Here is a 22,231-nt window from a genome sequence, read left to right on the forward strand (position 1 = left end):
CGTTTATGACAACGGTTCATTAGAAACTGACACCATACTGAGCCAGCCTGGGTGAAGGGAACAAACAACGACCTCATACCATTTGGGACAAGTAAGAACATCTAACACCTCCTCTAACCCATCCAAATACATGAACCCTTTACACAAATATACTGTGCTGACAAACACATGTAAGCACAACTATAGCAGCCCCATATAAAACCACACTTGCAGACACACTATTTTATCCCACAGGCAAAGGTATTTGAAGCTGAGTGCCGCACCTGTGCCTTGACAGAATCTCAGACCTCCCACAGAGCTGTTAAAGAACCCCAGTAGCCAACAGCCACTGACAGCCGTTTGTGACACTGAGCACACACTGCTCCTACTATTATCAGGAGGCTCCCTGCTATCCCCACTGCGGACACGTATCACTGCATCCATGGACATACAGGGAGAGTATGCTCTCACATTTCACACACATACTGTTTATGTTACATGAGCATGCACAGTAACTACATATACATCTTCTACATACTATATGCATGTGAACATATGGCCCATGCATACAAACACATATGGAAAAAACATTACACTTAGGTTGTACCTATAAATTGTATTGAAGTGCAGTAAGTGAGTAATAAAACCAGATGTAGATGTATACAAAAGACAAATGAAACGACTCCAAATTGAGTATAAAACAACAATGCCTGTGAGAACAAATGTAAAGAACTGCAACATTTATGATAGACAGCAAACTTAAAAGCCTCTTAAGAAAAACAAAGTCTACTTTTAACTTTTCACAAAGCAAATTCTACTGAGCATGTGACAGCAATGTGTTGCTAATGAGTGTTAAACATCTTTTAATTGGCTTACGAGGGCAAAATGTGCCCGTGTGAAGATAAGGGCTTTAAGAGTAGGGAAATCAGTCTTTAATCTGCTACCTTGACTTGCTATAAACACGGAGGAAGGAAAGATGAAATTAGAAAAACAAATAATGACATTTTAAAAAAGGAATATCAGACAAACAACAGCAAGTGCTTAGTGTCCTATCTTGGGAATAAAGTCATAGAAGGCTTGAAGAATAGGGGAGGAAAGACCGGATCCTATGGGAAAAGGCCAAATGTCAGACTCCCTGTCTCTTTGAGGATAACATGATAATTCAGTGTAGGCACAGGTGAATCAAGTATCTTAGAATGATTTTACAGTGTACAGCAATCTGTAAATACAGAATATTGCAGTTATACTGACTGGAGAAAATGATTGATGCTCTAATCTTGTATTGTGTCAAATTTACAGTATATATGGTGTATATGTCTAAAGTATGTGTATTGTTTATTTGTGTTCGCTCCATTTTCCTTGCTGTTTCCTCAGATTGCAACAGTTAACTACCATAAATTTATATCTGTAGTCCCAGGGGAGCGGAAACTGTCTGCACAACAGAGGGATAGTGTTTTTTGTACTGTTTGTTTTCTCCTAAAATTAAACTGATCAGGCCTGCATGTAGCAGATGACAGCATCCTTTTCCAACATGGGTGGGCTAGCTAGACCTTTGACAACCAGCTGCTATTACAGTGAAGCCATTATAGTGTCTATCTCTCTCTCCAAGCCCACGTTAAGCCCTATATCTTAAGTTTGACTCCTTAGCACGTAGGTGGGATGAATTCAGGTACACAGAGAGATCAATACTCATTTACTGTGTTGCAACACAACGTGTTCCCTGACATTTTGAGGCATTCGTCCTAGAAGGGTTGGACAGCACAATCCAAGTTGGCTCCGAGGATCCATCTAAATGATTGGGTTTCTATTTTCAGCTACTAATCTAGCAGAGCAGTGATACGGGCAAATGATGTCCAGCAAGGATGAGTCGTGTTGTCAAGTAATTTTTAATAAAGGTTAAAGCTGCTATCATTTGAACCTTGGTCACTTCCTCTTGAGTGCCACAACATACCTTCAGTTACAAAGGGATGCCGTTTTACACATTTTTTTAAAGCATATTTCTACTATTATTTACATAGTCTTAATCAAAAGTTTTGGCGTTTTAAAAGAGAATATTGTCAACTTTTTGGTTTCCCATTGCTCATGTAGCACCTGATGTAATGTGCATTTCTGTGCGAAGTGTAAAAATACATCTGGAGGCAGACAGGGTTTTAGCAGGTAGTAATAACATTATTGTAAATAAATACATTTTAAACAAAAAACACTCTATAGGCTACCAGATAGGCTGAGAAAATCAAATCAACAACTGGAGAGCTAGATTGGACTAACAAAACCAGAGATGTCAGGCTTTGTCAGGCAAATCCAAGAGAACAACTACACACAGAATGCATACATACTTAGTCGACCGAGCAGATGCAAGCAATGGCTTTGTGATTACCATCATTGGCAGGGCAGTGCTGCATTGTCAAACAGTATGTAGATTACTGCCTTGTCGCACAAGGACAGACAGCAAGTGTGGGAGAGACTTAAAACTGTGATCACTGTCCATTTAAAATCAGCTACGCCTTCTATTTGGTCTAATTAAGATGTGTTAATTAAAAAACAATCTACTGTCCCAGACTATCTCAGTAAAGCCTCTGCTATCCTTCAAAGCTGAATGTTGTGGTGTTGCACAATAAGGGACAATACTCAGAGATATACCATGCCTAATCCAGGTCATACTGAGTGACAAAATGTGGTGAGGGTGCTTGTTTCAGGGTGAAACGTGATCTGGAAAATAGTGCCACAACACCGACTGCTCTGTGGAGTTATCGATTTCCGTCTATTGAGTGAGGCAGCCTTGCTGATAAGCAAAACCTGGAGTAGACCAACTCTGACCCAGAAGTTTTATCTTACATTTGCAAATACTACACCGACAGATGACGTAAGTTACAACTGCAGGGGCATTTGCTAGAAATAGAAACACAGTCCTCTCTAGTATGATACAAACACTGCTGTGGAGGGAAGACCATATAAAGGGTCTACATATATAATCTATAATCTACTTGATATTGACTATCTTTAAATTAGTAAAAGGATTTGATACCACAACTAATAACTTGGGAGGCATAAAACTAATATCTTTCCACAATGACCCTAAGTAGAGACCAGATCTTCCATAATAATAATAATAATAATAATAATAATAATAATAATAATAATAATAATAAAAATAATAAAAATAATAATAATAAACTAAGAATGACCCATACATGTTAATTATATTGACCAATTTCAGGATTCCTAGTAGTAGAGAGACAACATGTGGTGGGACTATGTAGCTATATATTAATAGATGTTTCTTTAGAGATGTTCCTGGATACCACTTTGGGATTAGTTCACTTCTGTTTAGATATGCTGCAATTCAGCACAGTTAAGAATGAGCACTTCAAGAAGCTTATTAAAGTCCCTAACCAGTGTGCAAGCTCCCTGTTTGAAAGCTTCTTTTTTTTCATACATCATGCACTCCAGCTGTACACAAAGCACAGGAAGATAGTAGGGAAGCAACTGCAGTCTGTTGCTCTTTCCCTACCACGTCTGACATGTGGTCCAGTGGAACATCAGTTCTAATCTTTTGTCGATCTTCAAGCATCCAATTTTTCCCAGGACCATACACCAAAAAGTAATGCGTAAATCTATGTTGTTCTAATTGAGCATGCAACCTCGATACCATTAGTTTTGGTGATTTCAAACCTTAATATAAGTACTGTTAATGGACACTGATGAATCAAAATATTTTCTGTTTTGTTATATAATTGTACCTACATATAATAGATATGTAAAATATAAATGTAATTTTAAACTAGAGTGATCCATTTCATTTGTCCCCAACAATTTCATCAGAGAGAACGTTAACTATGAAATTAAAGTCGTGCTGGCCTTGTGCTTCATAAAAGAAAAAGGGACTTTGTAGTTGCACAGGATGAGCTAAATCTATCACAAGCTGGTGATGATGGGGCTGCTGCCAGAAGATGGTGGCAAGGGTTGTGAAACAGCACAAGGCCATCTGTCAGGTACTCACTGCTGACAAGAACAAGCATTTAGTGCCTACTTGGCAGGAACTGGACTTGCTGGAGTCCATGAGCGATGCTCCAAGTCGACTCTTAAAGTTCATAGATTTTCAGTCAGGCAAATCTTAAGTGAGTGTGTTATTATGTGAAGCCTTTACAGCACCTCCTCCAAACAAAGGCTGTGAAACCTGCAGATGATGACAAAGCTCACAAAGAATGTTCACCATCATGGTTTGTCTCAGTGATTAATATGACAAAGATGACTTAGTGGACAAATCGTGGCTGTTAGAGCAATGCTTCAAGACACATAGGTAATAAGATTGATGCCATCAAAATGAAGGTGGTGTCTGATGGTGGAGGGTGACTGTGATCCATAAACTTCAAAAGCAGTTTGAGGAGAAGCTGTGGAGGAGGAGGTAGAGCCAGCTGCTGCAGCTCTACCTGCACAGATGCTTGTTAGAGGCTCTTCAGATTATGTTACTTCTTTAAGTGCTTTCAATTGGTGCATCTCTGCCACTAGTTCGTCCTAAGGAATTCAGTGCAGAAAGAAACATTGCGACCTGTCAGAGATCTAAAACCGCTACCACGTAAGCAACTTTGCTGAGAAAACTATTCCGTTTTAAATAACATGTTTTGAGTGAAGTTGCTTAACGTCATAATCCTGAAGATTTCCATTAAATCGAAACCCAATCAATATCCATTTAAAGTATTCACTTTCAGAAATGACCACACTGTAGTCTTCATTGTTAGTGGCAGAGTCCGCCATTCCCAGCCTGGATTCAAATTGCCTGACATGCAATAGGGTTTTGCAGGAAACAACACATGTATGTAATTCAGAGCTACTGATATCAGCCTCCTGCTTACTGTGCACTCAGAACTCTAGTGAGTTACTGCTAAAGGGACCCCGGGCCTTGCACTTTTTAAAAGAACATATCCCCCTTGCACTTTGTTTTGTTTTGGTTTATGTTATTTTATAAATGTAAATGTCGCCCATATACTGAATCTCTGTATACTCCCTTTTACCTTATCACCTGAAACAAAGTGGCTTTTCATTTGTCACTGGAAAGTAAGTTATGGACTATATAAAAAAAAGGGTAAGCATCAAATTAATCTAAATCTTTCTGAAGGAAAGAAACAGCATGGATGGCCAACTATTTTATTCTTTGTTTTGTGTAATAGGCTGTCTAGGGAACAGAAACAGAAAACTAAACCCTAACTTAAATTAGAGAGAGTTAAATGACAAAAGCCTGTGAAACATCACCCTGTCTCCTTGATTATGCATCATATGTCAAATAATACTGCAAAAATTATGGAGAAGTAATGTTGGTCTTAACCCATTTGCTTTGTTCCCAACACTAACAGGACATTTAGACTGGGGAACATCTCCATCTGTCAACATCGTGCTTGAATTTCAGAAATTTTGATCCTTACAGCTGTCTCTAAACCATCCCATTCAAATTTGGGTTTTGGTGTAAATACAGTCCATGTGGTATTAATATTAAGTATTTGCATTATTAACCAAGAACGTGTCACTTTGCAATTACTGTGTGCCTTTTCCTAGGAGCCAAGAGTCAGACACATTCAACTTCACATATGTCTCTGTAATTTATGGGCGGCATCTGAAAGGCCCATATTTTACACAGTAGGTAAAACTGACAAGAAATGTCCCTCTAAAAAGCAGCCAACCATTCATCCCTTATCCCAAACAGTGTGTGAGAGGTTTTCTGCAAGTAGCAAACATTAGAGGATGTGCTGAGGAGATAAGGAAAATTAAAAAGCCAGAAATAAATTGGTGAGTTGCACTGGATGACCCTCTGCATGGTGAAAAATATTTAGGGTGAATGTGCCGGATTTGTCTGGGAGGCAAATCAGGACACCTATATATGAAATAAAGGAATAGAAGATAGTGTATAAAGTATGGTCTTTCAGTTCATGTGACACCAACTCATTGAATAGCTGGTTGGCCAGTCTGCCTGATGTCACATGTGGGTGTTATTTTGCGTATGTGTGAATTTTGTGAGGAACTGTTCAGTATGAAATTGGTGATCAAGGTGCCTATATAACAATTTTCATATAATACTAATTGAGCATATGCTGTCTTTATTTGACATAAAACAATGTAGTTTGCTATGACTTTTTGCTAATATATTGATTATGAAGTTACAGTTTTTGCAATAAACCTCACATGTATCCAAATATCCTGTAATGTCCTGTAAACAGATGTAGAGTCATGTAAATTCTACTGAAACAACTATAGTGAGTGATAGTAAAAAGGACTGATGATAGGAACTAAAGGGACATATTTTGCAGCAGAAAAAAACATATCTATCCCTCAGTTGGCTGTTGTTACCTTGTGTAGCTAGTAATTTGCATAAAACTGAACACAATTTCCCTCTGTCAGCAAGTGACTGCACAGGCCATCACACTGGTCTCGCACTTCTGGTCTCCCAGCACTTGGGAATGAATGGCAACTAATCATGTTTGTTTTTGCTGTTGATGTGAGCACATGGTTAGACTAATTTCATTCTATTGCTTCAGCAATTAAGAGCTAATCACAGTTTTCTAATGCTAGTTGGTCTAAAATAAATTAGAGGTTGTGGAGGTCAAAGAAGGTTCTTAAGTTTGATACACCCAGACAATGTAGTGATCATAAAATAATGATTTTATTTGCACCGCAACAGCTTGGTAGAGACTGCTGGTGAAGGTATTTATGAACCCAGATCTCTGTCTCTGTCTCTCTCTCTAAGTCAACTGTCAATAATTACAGGCATTTATATATGTCTATATTTTTATCATCCTCAGGGGAGCATGGGTATCTATACACAATTTCATGGCAATACATCTTACAGTGGGATATTTCAGTCCGGATCAAAGTGGTGGACTGACCAACAGAACCACACTACAAGTGTAATGTAAAGCAAATTACACAGGTGAAGCCAGGTCCAGAGTAGATCAAGTCCTAGTTGAACAAAACACTGTTGAATCTGTTGAGTCACTATTAGTTGTTATATATGTTCACACTTGTCCAAGCCATGCAGCCCAAAGAAAGAAGAGAACTGTTTACATAAATGTTGTGTAAGACATTATTATTTAATCTATCTAACACAACATTTTCACACCTCTGGATATTGTATCGTCAAGACATGTGTGGTCATATTTACCTACTGTGAGGGCGAGAAGCCATACATGTTGTCATTCAATAACTCTATGATTGTTTTAGGCATGTATGTACAGTAGCAGAAATATCAATACTTTAGTCATTAAATGTGAATCTTGCTCTTCAAGTGGAAAATGTTAATGTGGCTAGCTCTTCTGCCTGGAGAGCCAGAAAGACAGGACTTGTGTCTGTACAAAGTCCAGTAAGTCCCTTAATACCAGGAAGCAGCTCGGCATAATTATTCTGCCTAACCTTGTTTATTCTCCTTTATGACTGTGGGCAGCCAGGAGATCTGCTTTTATTGAGGTGTCTTTTTTGCTGCAATCCAGATTACTGCAGCAGAGTGTCTGAGTCCTGCTTACACTGGCACCACCAGCCATAAACAGACGGCAGTTTGACAGTAGCTTAGTCTGATAAAATAACAATGTGAGGAAGTGAAATAATAATCAGCAGAGAGGTTATGCAGGGTGCCAAGGATGGCTGTGCATGGGATCCAGCCAAAACCTCATACTTGGAAAGATCTCTGTTGTATCAAGAGCAGGTAGAGGGGCAGTACTGTTTACAAGATGCAAAATGTAAGTGATGTAGGATAGCTCTCTTCAAATGGTTTGCCTCTGTTTTTTTATCCTAACAGTTACATTTTGTTTTTCTGATGATTTACACTCAGTGGAACATTTAGTTCCAATACAGGAAGCAGTTAAACATTTTTCAGAGCAGAAGAGGTGGAGTTGGATGTATGACTGTAAAAAATGCTTGACTTCAACACAGGAAATCAGGGTTCATGTCCTGTCTCAAGCAAGTCAGTTTTGAGTCTTTCAATATTTAAAGCATTTCATTTTTTGTTGATTCTGGCTGCCCCAGTGGACAAAAGCGGTAGTGTTTCCACAGCCTCATTTTCATTCATTTCAAGGGGAATCTGTCAGAATCTGCCCCAGTCACAGGCATTCAGAATAACTACTGGTGCATAGTCTTTCAGTCTCCCATGTAGAGCAAAGGAAGAAATAGTGCAATGTTGTTACAGAGCCACAAAGTACACAGAAGGAGGAGGTTGATGAGGTTGAATGGGCCAACTAAACATCGGTTTGTTTCCCATTTTTCCTCCAAAAGTCAACATTGGTTTCTTTTCACCACGACCATGATCACTCCTTAAACTTAATGAAGTAGCAATTTTAACCAAATATATGATCTTTCCTAAACAAGTCGGTTTTGTGCCTAAACCTAATCAAACTCTCTGAAAGGCAATACAGTACAAACATGCACTTTCTTATTTAAATTGGAGGACTCAAGTTTAAAAAAAAATACTTTTTTACATTTTAAAAAACCCTCACTGCCACTAGATGTTCCCCTAGAGCACCAGCGTCTCCTACAAAAGTATCAGCAGTTTACTCTTTCTTTTATATTAATATTTTAGTGCTTTTATAGTGTTATTAATTTTGTATTTATGGGTGGCACTCCTGGGTTTCTGATTATAACTTTTGTTCACAAAATGTATTCAGCTTATGTTATAGAGTTACATGAACATAATTCTTCTTTTTACACGCTTCAGCTGCTGTATAGTAGCTAGGTGTGTGAGAAGAAAAACCTACATGTGGAAAGAGAAGTAGGATGTTGTTATGCTTCAGACCAGTGCTAGAGGCTCATGGGATTTCACACACATCCTCACCTCTGCGGTGGGTCTCCGTGCTTTTTGACAGCCTCAGTAACAAGCTGCTGGAACTCTTTAGACATGGCACTCTTAGACACTTAGACATGCCTGTGTAGTATGTGTGTATGTGAAAGCAAGAGACAGGAAGAAAAATAGAGAGGCAAAATAGAAGACAGTGGAAGAATGGCTCAGGAATATGTCAAGCCAAAAGGCTGCAGCCGCTTGAGGATGACTGCACGGAGAACATTGAAAGTCAACCTCTCTTTCATTCTCACAGTAAATCTAAACCTGGATGAGGTCCAATGCATACCTTGTGTGTTTTAAACAAAAGCTAAGTTACTGTCATTGAAATTAGGCTGAGTTTTGTGGTGGATGTAAGGGTGGAACACAGAGGGAAAAAAACACAAGCTTGTGCATTAAATTTACAACAGTGACAGCTCGTTCCTAACAATTCCCACAATCCAAACTATGAAATACCACGCTTAGAGAAACAATGTTGTTCCGTGTGAGGCTAATTCCAGGCCTGACCCTTTGCCTTGCTCCTCATGCCTGCACTTCAATACAACCCTACACAGATGCTATACACATGTAAGTGATAGGCTATTGCGATCAATCCTTAAAAGGAAGTGCAACCATCTGTCTATTGAACAGGCACTCGAAAGAGACGGAGAGGGAGAAAAAACACACACTCACTCCTGTGTAAACATGCTTCGGCAGGAGGAGAGGGGTCTTTTAAATGCTGGAGGCAGGAGATGCCGGGATTGTGCAAGGGGTGCAAGAGAGTGAGGGAGGGAGGGAGGTGAAAGGATACTGTAGGGGTGGCTAAGAATGTGCGAGGAGACGTAAGTAGTCACACCTCCTGCTTGGGGAGTGCAAGTTATCCAACAGCGGGATATTATGTGTTTATGTGAGAGAGGAGGAACCAAACAGACTTCTCATCTCAGGACAGAGGGATGTCAGGTGATGGAGACCATGTCTACCAGTGTACTGTGTGCTTCCACACCACACAAAATATAAGCATGTGCTCTCTTATTTGCAGATATGCTTACATAAGGCTGACACAAGCACACTCATACAAACGTCAACTCTGTCACACACTCTGTTTCTCTTTTTACGAACACACTTACAGGCATGCAAACACACACATTGTCAGTTGCCAAAGCTCAAACACTTGAGAGGGCAGTGAGTCAACAAGGTGATTACCAGGAAGTCTTGAAAATGATCCAAGTGCTGTATCGCTACAAAGAGAGGTTGCGCTGACAGAACTGGTTATAATACAGTCCAAACACTTCTCCTGGCGGATGTAGACAGGCTTACATAGACAGTTAACAAAGCGCTAACTGTATTACAAACATGAACACTTGCAGGGACATGGAAACACACACAAACTTATACACGCACAACAATTTCTGCGTCTCTGGCTGGCCAACGGTCTCATTCACTCAAACACTGCCAACCCAGCCGCCCAACCCCTTCCTGCTCTCTCTGGCTGCTTCTTTACCCACCAACACACACACACACACACACACACACACACACACACACACACACACACACACACACACACACACACACACACACACACACACACACACACACACAAACCGACTTTGCAGCGGGTGTATCCTATTCCATCCAATAATATCAACCCAGGTGACGTGACTGTACCTGGCAATGGAGCCTAAAATAGCTTTTAAATTTGATTCCCTAAATTCTCTGGGGAAGTCATAGTGGTCTCATCTGTTTCTCAGTATCAAAAACCCATTCTCTGTTAACCAGCTTCAGATGAACCAGACCCAGAGTTGTTGATCTGGAAAGACAGGTCTGATAAAGAAATTTAAAAATCACCAGTTAAAAGCCAAAGAAACCCAAGCCAAGTCAGTGGGTGGGCTTGCACATATGTTTTTTTAATACATGCATGCACAAACAGAAATTCAAACAAGCAGAACGTGGTGATAAACGCTTTGAGTGTTTCTTTTCTTATGTATAATCTCCATTACCCTCATTTCATAGAATATAGTCTGAGCTGTCCCAACAGTGTACATCATCATCATCATCATCATCATAGTATCGTAGATTTCATTGGAGAAAGTTGTTGTGTACTTGCAGAGCTGGACTGAGTTTACCTGAATTGATTGCATCTCACTTTCTTTTTGATCAATATTTAATGGCCTTGCCAACACAGCATCTTTGGCCTGCTGGATTACTTTATTTGTGTTTACCTCCCTTGTATTATTAATTGCCGCTCCTCTGACCATTCAGTATAACTGTGTTATTTGAATTCATTGAGTTCAAAACTAAATTGGATTGGGTAGTGATTATATGGAATGATGACACACTTCATACAGAAGTTATGGTTGGCTCAGAGGTTTTGAAGTGGAAGTTGTTTACTCAGAGGTTTTGAAGTTGATAACTCATCAAAAATGATGACGGAGGCGGGGGAGATGAAGACGGAGACAGGCGATTTAATGTGAATATGAAACGCCAAGCAAATTTTAGATATGGTGGTATCCCATATAAAGTCAATCCTAAGATCTGAGTGGACATTAACAGATGCAAATTCCCTCTAGGCAGCTGGAACTGAGTTATATAGACGTATCATTTTGCACTCATTCTGAGGCTTTAAGACACTAGTTCCTGAACATATAAAGAAAAGGAAAAATAAGGGTCTGGAGGACAATTATAGAAAGAACTGGAGTTATTGGTAAGTTTAGTAAGAGTCTGAACTTTCACACAAACAAGTACACTAGATATAGCAGCTGTTTGGGCCAGATAAACAAATTGACATTCAGTCTGAACGTAAAATAGCAAGTGAAAGTCAGTATTGTGTAAATGTAAGAGAAAGAGCACTCTTAGGGCAAGTAAGTTGCTTTATTTTATTTACCGATTAATTTATATTATATATATATTTTTATTAATTTACAAATGTGATGAAAATGTGCCAGATTAATCCAAAAGACTCATCTGCAGTCACTGAGCCAGTTGATGTTACACATTAGGAGAAACAAAACAAGAAAGGTTTATAGAGGTCTTGGTATAAATATAATATGATAAATCAGCAATACATTGAGAACAGAGGCATCTTAAGATCCTAATTCTGAATCCTGTTCAGTGGGTTCCAGTGGTCGAGTGCCACAAGAAAATTTATAGCCTACAATTATATTTATATTGGGTGCTTGCTGGCTAATGAACCTTGAATGCTAATGGCGACAGACGAGTGATGGATCAGCCACACTGACAATTGGCTTTTGCCGCGGAGGTTTGTTGTTATTGGTCTGTCAGAAAAGACAACCCAGGAGGGAGGTATGAAAAAGAGTCCCTTTACAGCCAGGGAATTTATATGGGTGGGACAGCAATGGAGCTGATCTAAGAAGAAACCAAAGATAGAAACTGACATGTTGTAAAATAAATCTGACTAGTGGAGAAGTGTAATCCCTTCGACAAGAGCATCTTGTCTTCTGCCATTCTAACAATCTATGTGAGACACATTCTGAAATTAGCATAACGAGACAAAGCACTGAGCTAATACACCAATGGACTAATATCTTGCATAATAAAACTGCCAGCATTTATGGGGGCCCCTACATCTAGTGAATGATGATCTGTGGCATGTAATAGTTCCCATCCGCCACACTGACAGGAACATTATGAGGATGGAGAGTGATGAGATCTTCATAAGTCTCTGATACTGTATGGAGCCATGCTGAGTGGAAAAAGACTCTCTTTGACTCCTACTGCACTTACAACACGGCTAATATGAGTGGGAGCGCTCATATTCATAAGAGACAACACAGACCACAACAGGCTCCCAGAATATTATGTGGGTGGTTCAGCCATAAAAATCATTCTCAGGCTATAAAGGAATCATACAACCAAATTACATTTGGGCTGTAATGACTATGAATATTCACCTGCTCTTGATTCTTCAGGTGTCATCAGTTTTTGAGTATCATTTTCAAAACCCTCTTCTCAGGCTTTAGAGAACACACTTGTTTAATACCAGTTACACTAAAAAGGGTAACGCAGGCACAGCATGTAATAACATAACAAATCATTCTTATCAGCGATGCCCTGCTATTTGTCAAAAATTAGCTACAAGTTTAGAATTTTCATTTGTCATAATCACATTACACCTGCAATTCCAAATGCTTCATGCCAGAGCGCTTGCTGCGTAAATCACAGTGTTTATTGATACTTCACTGCTGGACTCTCATCATAATATGTGCTAAAAGCAGCAAAACATCAGTAACTGTGTTGATTTTCTGCAAAAAGCAGCACAGAACAGCGAAGGTTTTAAATTTCCATTAAATAAGTCTATTACTCCTGCAAAATAACCTTTCCCCCCCCCGTTCAAGCACTTCTATCCCTTGCCAGAAAATAATAATACATCCCCTTCTTTCCTCCTGCAATACCAGGAATTACGTTTTCTGGCTTTTTTGCTTTGAACTACCTCTTTCTTAATCAACTGGACCATTTTTCTAACCAAACAGGCTTGTGTTCGTCTCTCCTTTCAGATGTCAACACCAAACGAGGAGGCTCTGAGGCCCTTAAACTTATTTAAACAGTGCTGAGAGTGAGTATATTACTCAATGTTGAAGTTAGTAGATGAAGATAAACACCATAACCACTAAAGTGTCTCAGTCGTTCCTGAGGACTATGATCCAGAAGTTGCAGCCATTTTGTAGCTTTAAAACTATAATATATAATCATACCAATCAAAAAAGCACTACTGGAATACAATTCCCCTCTTTATCTCATCCTCTGTATAGAAACTCTTCCTATGGGCTAGTAGCTTTATCTCCTGCATTGAAATGAGTGTTTCGAGGGGGAGAAATAGACAGACAGGAGAACATAAAGAGAAGCACAAAGCAGAAGCTAAGAAAGATGGAATGAAGGAACATCCCCCAGTGGCCTGAATTTGACTGATATTATTCCATTATCTTTCTATTTATACTCTTTCTATTTTTTCCCAGGGTGACCTTAACCTATACAATGTGGGAATTACAGTGCGCTGGGTTGTCATTCATGAGAAAGGTATGAAGCTGATAAATATACAGTAGAACCTCCAGTATTCTGAGTACCATGGAGACAATGACGAACATGTTTTACTGGTTGTCACTCCTACAATGTATTAGCATGCAGTATGAAAGAAGCATAATGGGAAATCTCATTGAAAAATGCAGGTCATTGAGCTCTGTAAATATTGAACAAATACTTAAAGATCAACTTGATGACGCACAGAAAGCGAAATGACTCAACTGCGTGTAGTGCTGTCATTAATCTTATATCAAACTCAAAAGGTCGGAATTTCTCAGACTGATGTCAGAACGTTATTGTGGCACTTCAATACTCATCATCAAAAATCAGCAGGTAACTTTCGACATCTATGTTATCAATAATTCTGTAAATGTGAACACAATATTCCTGATACATTTCTAATTTGAGGGAAAAAAATCACTCTTGTCTGTGTAATTATTAACTTTTAAACAAATTATTAAGTAAAATGTGCTTTCTATTACTTTTAAGACCTGAAACATACACAACATATGAGAGATGAATAAGGAGCTGGCAGCTTGAGCAGACAATCACCTTTTTTGAATCAGTGAACGTGATTGATGTTTGTTGGATCAGCTGATGATCAGCTGCTAGTTGCACATGACTTACAGTACATGTCCTGCCTGAACTACCGCAATGCTTCATTAACTTATTTGATCTATTCTTCTTCCAAGTCCCAAAATGGCCAGAAGCATCCACTTTACAACTCAAAGTGTGGTACTCCCCTCATGTGCAAACCCTCATGTGCAAACACAAATCCCCAAATAAGCCCTAATGTCAAATACTTTCATCTGTTTCTCACAAAACACTGTAAGGTGGGGAAGCCATTGTTGTAGAATTGGTCATCTCAGGCCTGAAGAGGTAAAAAAGGTTTTCTGAGAAATTGCAAAATGCAATTTACTCTTTTCAAGCTCCTGTAGAAACTTGAAACTCAGTTTCCAAACACCTCAACAAACGTTGGGTGACTGAATTCCTGAACACCAAGATCAATAAAAGATTAAGGTATTAGGGAACACAGTGCTCTTCATTGCTGGGTTAGGATTACAGGAAGTAATCCATACCAGGAAGGAAAATCCATATCCGGGATCTGTCACATTAACTGATGCATATTTGCCGCTCGCTTGTTTGTTTAAGTGACACAGTGTGACTCTGCCTTTCATGCTTCATGTGTTGAGGGCAACCCTCTCTGTAAACATGGTTAAAATCAAACAAAAAATACATTAATAATCACATCTCCCATTCACATGGAATTATTGCATAATAAACCGTCCTTTTTTCTTCAGCTAAAAAACATCTCCAACTCTCCTCTCCTGATCTGGGAAAAAAAGTAATCCATGCCCTTATTTCATCACGCTCGGATTACTGCAGCTCTCTGTTCTCCTGCCTGAGCACGAGCTCCGTCAGCCCCAGAGGCAGCCCTGCACAGAATAACACTAGCTTCCCTGCATCAGCTTCCCCTTAATTCAAGAATTGATTTTAAGATCTTTCAGTTAGTTCTGTACAGCAAATGAGGTCTAGCCTCAAATTAAATTATTGACCCCATGACCTCCTACATGACTGAGCAGCAAATCTGTCCTTAGATCCATTCTTTAACCTGAAAGTGACATTTTCACACTTTCACTGTCACAGTCTTTTTGCAGCCAGAAAAACAAGGGTCTCGAAGTCATCTTTTAAATCTCTGCTTTTAAAAAATGTCCTTTGACCTAAACATATAATTCATTCTGTGCTGAATTGTCTCTGCTTTTTCCAACACCCTTTGAGAGATTTTTCTCTTTAGTGGTAAACAGAACCACACTGAAACGTTGGTGGCAAGAATCAACAAAGTCCACAAAGGCAGCAAACGACGGTTGTCTTTAAGATATTAATGAAAGTGCAAGTAAGCTGTTGAGATATTTTCTGTAATTTTTGTGAGAAGGATTCATAATATCTTGGCATGTGTTTCCACTAATGACAATCTGTGTTTCTGGTGGTATGGTGGTTTTTCTTGTCATTAAGCATAGAGGCAAAATGACATATGGGCTAGAGGGCCACAGCATGAGTTGGATTCAGTCATATACAGTGAAATGAAAATGTTTCAGTGTCGTAGAGGTGTTAAATTTAGAGCCTGTTAATATAGACTTACCAAAAATACCATATTAGGCGCCCTATGTCTGTCAGTGCTGTGGACACTTAATGAATACTTTTTAAGAAGCTCTCCTTCTGGGGGTGGACAGAATGAAGATATTTCGGAAATGCAGTCTACTTGTTGGTGATGCTGACGCACCCCAGATCCACATTCAAATGAATGTTCTGATTTGCCACCTGTATGTGTACAGTATGTTATGATAGGCTTTCTGACAGTAGCTGCTTGCTGAACAACCCAGGAATGGACAACTGACTATGTTGATATGCAAACACTCCAAACTATGCTAAGTGACTGTAATGTTATGTGCCTCAGTTAGAGAAACAATCCATGCATATGCTACACTGGATTTAATGTTGCTGCACTAAAGTATACATCAACCTTGCAAGAGATCATGCTTCAAACTGTATGCCATACAAGACATAGGCAAAGTTTCATTATGGGTTAGTCTTGGGATCACTCATTGCTATTGATGGCACATCTTTTGGCTTTTAAGTTTAGATTAATCAATTCTTGTGGGTGGAAATGTGTCCACAGAGACTTGATACCAGAATTTCATTTGAGCGAGAGAGCAAATCTGCAGGATTTCAAAACTGCCTTTTCGGTGAGTAAGGCCAATTTGTAAAAAAAAAAGTGCATTCTGCAGTCCTGAGATTTGAAATATACAATTTTCTTAGTTCAGTTGTCTGACATTAAGGCAGTTGAGCATGTTGTATTGTCTGTGTGGAATAAAGAGGGGAATGGTGACAGGTTGCCTTGGTGGACAACAAGAGAAACGTAGGCTGGTGTGAAATGACAATAATGCTGTTATTTACACTTTCTCACTTCTCTCCTTCTCTTGAACATGCATATTATTATTATTAGTAGACTAAATATATGTGTCGTGTTCTTTCTATTTGTCAGGAGTTTTGACAAGTAACATCTGAAATATGTAATTATCATCACAGTAGGCAGTTTCTTTCTCCAAAAATTAGCTGCCCTTACTTTGGGCATTATGCAGATGGGGCGAAGCACGCTGGCAGAGCAACACGACCTAACTTAGTGCAAACTTGTCAAGAAACAAACAACAAAAGCAGTCACAGTTTTCCTGACTGAAGTCAATGTATTTCTCTACGGTTTTAAAATACAAACATAATAATAAATTCTTAGAAAGCTGCCCTCAGAAAGGCAAGCAGGTATATATATGCAGTATAAGAAACCAGAGATAATTTACCACTTTGATACTCTTCAGGGGGTGTTTCTCTATTTCATATGGGAGGCTGTCACCTCTGCACACAGCCTCCTCTGATTTTCAAGGACACGACTCACAGACCAGTACAATTAAAGGTTTACTTTCCTCTGAAACATTTTTATAACATTTTGTAAAACACACTGGGTGATAATTGCTTTTCATGTTGCTGACTGCAGCCAGCAGAATAATGCACAGATCATTATAATGTGAATTTATTTTGCTAACTGCAGTCAGAAGAATAACAAAATTTGTCAGATTGAATCACAAATCAGTATATATACAGCATTTATAACATATCAGTGGAAAAATGGTGTTATGCTTTCAAATGTTAGGTTTCAATGTATCAAACTTTGAAGATCTGTTGACGTTATAGTGTTAGCTTTCGGCACAAGTTGATGTTTTCACCCCAAGATTTTCTCCTCAGGGAAAAAGCATAGCTGCTCAGTTGATGCATCGAAAATAACCTTATTACATTAAATCTTTTAATGCTAAACAGAGACCCATTTACAATGCTGCTCTTCAATTTACAGACTATATTTTTCTAAAATGTGAGGATTGTAATGCAGTGATCAGATATACTGTACATTAACTTTTTTGTGGATTGTTGCCAAAATAATGATTTTTACTGCTATAAAAGAATATTCAGTCCCTGGAGGACGAAGACTCGTTCATCAAACAGACATTATTTTAGCCTGTGGGCAACATACATTACATTTAAAGTAAGTTAGTAAAGGAAGTTACAACTGAAATATGAACACACTCAGGGGGGTTGATGGACCCCAGTAGACTCACAGGATGTGATGTGATTAGAGGTTAACTGACTGTAACCTTTAGGTGGACTCCGAGCATGTCAGACATATGTGCCTTTAGGCCTCACAGGCTCACTGGATTCATAAAAAACAAGTAAAATTCATGAATGACCTCGGGGTGCCCAGTAGTTCACCTCATGCTGTACTAAGGCTGAGTCCTTACACAATGGCCTGGGTTCGATTCCAGCCTCTGGTCCTTAGCAGCATGTCTTCTCCTCTTTTCTGCCCCCCTTTTCTTTCTACCTTCAGCTGTCTCTATCCATTAAATGCATGACCCCCCCACAAAAAAAAAAAAAAAGAATTCATGAGTGAACTCTAATTTATCTTTTGTGTTTTGCCAAGCATGACTGAACTTGATGCCAGATAACTTCAATTAAGATTAGCTGCTTATGTTCTGTTTACCAAGGATGATTCTGTTTCCCTGGCAGTGGAATTTGATGGGGTGTTTTCATCTGGTTAGTTGTTTTCTTCCTGAGGGAGAGCAAATTGGGAAAAGATTTTCATGTAAATAAGTGTATGAATATTCCAACTTCATGGTTTTAATGTTTGCTCATTAGCTGGATGCAACTTTTGTCACTATAGCACTGACTTGTTTTTACGGTTTGGCATGTTTGCAGGGAAGGAAATTTAGTCATTACAGCACTTAATAAAAAGGTACTACAAAATTACAGCTGCTTAATATCCTAACATTATGATTATGACATATTAAACATAACTTGTTACCCTAATGATTACATTACTTAAACAAATTAAATGATTAAATAGCTAATATTGGTATGTGAACAAACTTGTCTCCAAATACCATTCTGTATTAATATTGATTACATTTAATGTATTAATTGCTTAGCTTTATGGAGTTATGTTAATATCAACAGAATAATTTTTTTACTCATTAGTATGCACATTTATCAGCAGCAATGACTCCCACATGTAATGAGAACATCGATTTTATGGATTACAGAGCCTCTGTTCCAGGAGTAGAAAACTTGCAGCTCTAGAGCTGCATGCGGTCTTTGTGCCATTTTACTCGATAGATTACAGCACTAGGTTGGCATTTTCGGTACAGCTTTAAACTAGTTTCATTTCTACTTGACAAACAGATACTTTAATGTTTGCATAAACACTAATATGTCCTCCTCTGCTGCTATGTGGTGTCACTCAGGGGTTGGTTCTTGGTCCAGTTATATTTTTACTGTACATGCTTCCTTTGGGTCATTTGTTCAGCTGCGTATAGACATGTGTATCTATGTGTGTGACTATATTTATTTGTTTGTTTGTTTGTGAAGCACTTTGTAACTGTGTGTTTTTAAAAAGTACTATATACTGTACATAAAGCTTTACTTACTCTTAAGCCCTTCTCTAGTGCCTCCCTGTGGCTTTGACAAAAATGATATGGAATTGAGTTGTTTTTTAACATTTTCATTTATCATTGCTGTAGGCCTAAAATGATTCTTACATTATCCAGTTGTAAAAATGCGTAGCCATTACACACCAATTTAAAAAAATTACATTTCGTCAACTAAAATGTGCTTCATACATTACATCCTGACCTGGCACCTTTTCATTTTTATCCTAGCTACTAGTCTTGAGTATCTAAGGCTAAAGCTAAAAAAATATTTATTAGTATATAGATTTGTTTGCTTTTACCACCAAGCAGGGAGTGTTTGGTCCCGAGGGTTTTCTGATGGACTCTCTACCTCTGACTCTGGAAAAGGCGGCTGCTAGGTAGGAGAGCAGGTCTTATAGGCATCTGTGCACCAGGACCCACCATCTCATAAACCATCATGGAAGTCTATGGTGGTAAGTATGAAATTGCCATATTATCCTGTTAAACCGGAGAATTTAGGCAACCGTTCATATGTTAATGATCTACTATCCACTGGTTCAAGGAACATTCAAATGGGAGCTGAGCATAAAAAGTGTGGAAACTGGATTACTTAAAAAATTTGAAATTAAATATGAATTTCTTCACATGTAATTATGACGTACATCAATAATGACCATGCACAAACCCTAACATTTCCTAAAATACTGTACGCTTGGGTATTCTTTGCCGGTCAAAGAGCCAACACAGCTTGATTACATTTGCATTTACAGTATGCATCAATAGTACTTAGAGAAACTAGATACTTTTCTCTGACACTGTGGTGAAGTTGTTAAAGCAGTGTGTACTCATGAAATGACCAATTTGTTTACCTTCATGACACATACTATTTGCACAGCAAATAAAGTCAAACATTACAATTAAAACATTTACATTTAATAAGTAAGCTGCGGCTAGAGTGTAAAAGCAAGCCTTGTGTCTGTTATTATAGTCTCTCATGCTCCTATCATGTCTGTTGTAAATGGTTTCAAAGCAAAATATACAAAATATACCCAATAACAGAATAGACTAGCTGTTACTATACAATTATAAATTCTAAGCCAGCATTAACCTCTAGTTTGTTCAAAGGCTTCGATCATGTATACAAACTTGAAAATGACTCATGTTTGAAATTATAGAAGCTAAATGTATTCCAGTTCCAACCTGGGACCCACAGTATAGCACCTCAGCTCCCGAAGAGAATTGCCAAAAGTCAAAGACAATCCATCAATTTCTTTTTTTATTCTGTTCTGTATCTCATTTTCCTACACTTCTCCTACCAAGTTCAGTCTCTTTGTTTTACTCATCCTCTTAGCTCTCCTTTTTTGCATATTTTGAAATTCTGGCAAAGAAAATTGGGTTAAAAATGTTAATATGTCTCTGTAATTACAGATAGTGACATTCAGTAAGAAGAGCAAACTTCTTTCAAACAGGCATTGTAAACTGTTTGTTTAATCCTTTTGTAGCTTTTCTTTCTTCTGTCCCTCAATCACCCTGTTCCTGCCTCCCTGTGCTCCTTTGACTCTGACACTCTGTTGCCTTCAGTTAAGGGATTTGTGCAGAGATATTGGTGCTCTTACAGGAGGGTTAGATGGAGAAGGGACGAGGTTGGATGAGATTTCATTGATCAGACGTGACTGACTATAGTGGATTGCTTAGATCGGGTCTGTGCTTCAGCTGTGGGCAGTATCAGTCTATTTCACAATGCGTATCACAATCAAAATATTAAATTTTTAAGGCATTTCATCTAGAGCTCTCCCTCGCCTCCTCCGCTATCACATGCCGTCTGGTGTCACAAGTTAGGACACAGTCAGCAAAGAGTGATCTTAAATGTTTTTTGTACACAGAGTAAACATTGCTCAATATTGCCAGAATACTTGTTTGGTGGTTTTTACAGTGTGAAGGACAACCTCAGTGTCCCGCTGTCAGTCTTCCTGCTTGTTTGTTTGGTGGGTATAATAATTTCTGTCTTGGGAACGAATGATAGGACTTTATGCTGGTAAACATAAAGCACACAGAAGGTCACTTTAGTCTCAGAACAGTCTCAATACAGTTTAGTGGAGCGAAGACAATTGCAGCAGAAGTCAAAGTTTAAGACAAATGTATTTTTTTGTATTTCTTGGCCACAAAGGGTGCACTCTTCCACATGAGGGTTTAGCATTTACCCTATAATTCTTATGTATTTCTACTATAGATGCTACTTTAGTATGCATTGCATTGCTTTTTATATAAATGACATGAAGATGTTTCAAGTTTAAAAAGTATTATCTGCAAAACCTACCCCTAAAGGTGTCTGTGTGGCAGTGATAAAATCATGTGAAGGGAAATTAATTAACTTCTACTGACCCGACCAGAAAATTAAATGAGAAAAGCAAATTAAGACAAATGCTCAGTGGACCACAGTACTGATGTTTGTTCAATGTTCAATCGCACTCATCATCATCTGGTTTATCTGCACTATCAATTCATGTTGCTGGGTTTTCTTGCAGAGGATTTTGTCACGGATGACAGAGTCCCTTCCAATTGACCTCCTCATCATCCACAAACGGGTGAAGGAGAAATCGATGGACCCCAGCAGCTCTCTCCTTGATACCCCTGAAAAAGATTGTATCCCTAAATCCAATCTCAGACATCTTTTGTCCACTTTTATCTTTGGTGGAAAAACCTGAATAACATGTCTTATATGTTGCCCACTCATTTATCCAAAAAATAATAATGCATTTGTTTGCTTGAAATGACACATAAATAAAAAACGTTTTTTTATCTTTTTGCCTGCGGATATACATAATTGATGATTTGGATTATATGGATTGATATGGATTTCCTACACAATAAGTGCATTTTTTCAGTACAGTATATCATAACTTCATGACATGCTTAG

General features: G+C 38.5%; 1 protein-coding gene across 2 annotated transcripts in view; it reads right to left on the reverse strand.

Moving 5' to 3' along the window:
* chrm3a (cholinergic receptor, muscarinic 3a) overlaps nt 1-22,231 on the reverse strand; it is a 77,437-nt gene that overhangs the window by 5,716 nt on the left and 49,490 nt on the right. The window contains exon 3 of one of the 2 annotated variants that reach the window (XM_051377902.1): nt 18,390-18,458. The exons of the other annotated variant lie outside the window; for it this stretch is intronic. The gene's annotated coding sequence lies outside the window, so the exon portion shown is untranslated. The remainder of the gene's footprint in view (nt 1-18,389; nt 18,459-22,231) is intronic. 2 annotated transcript variants of the gene reach the window in all.

Source organism: Dicentrarchus labrax, unplaced genomic scaffold (genome assembly GCF_905237075.1).
Source record: "Dicentrarchus labrax unplaced genomic scaffold, dlabrax2021, whole genome shotgun sequence".
NCBI lineage: Eukaryota > Metazoa > Chordata > Actinopteri > Moronidae > Dicentrarchus > Dicentrarchus labrax.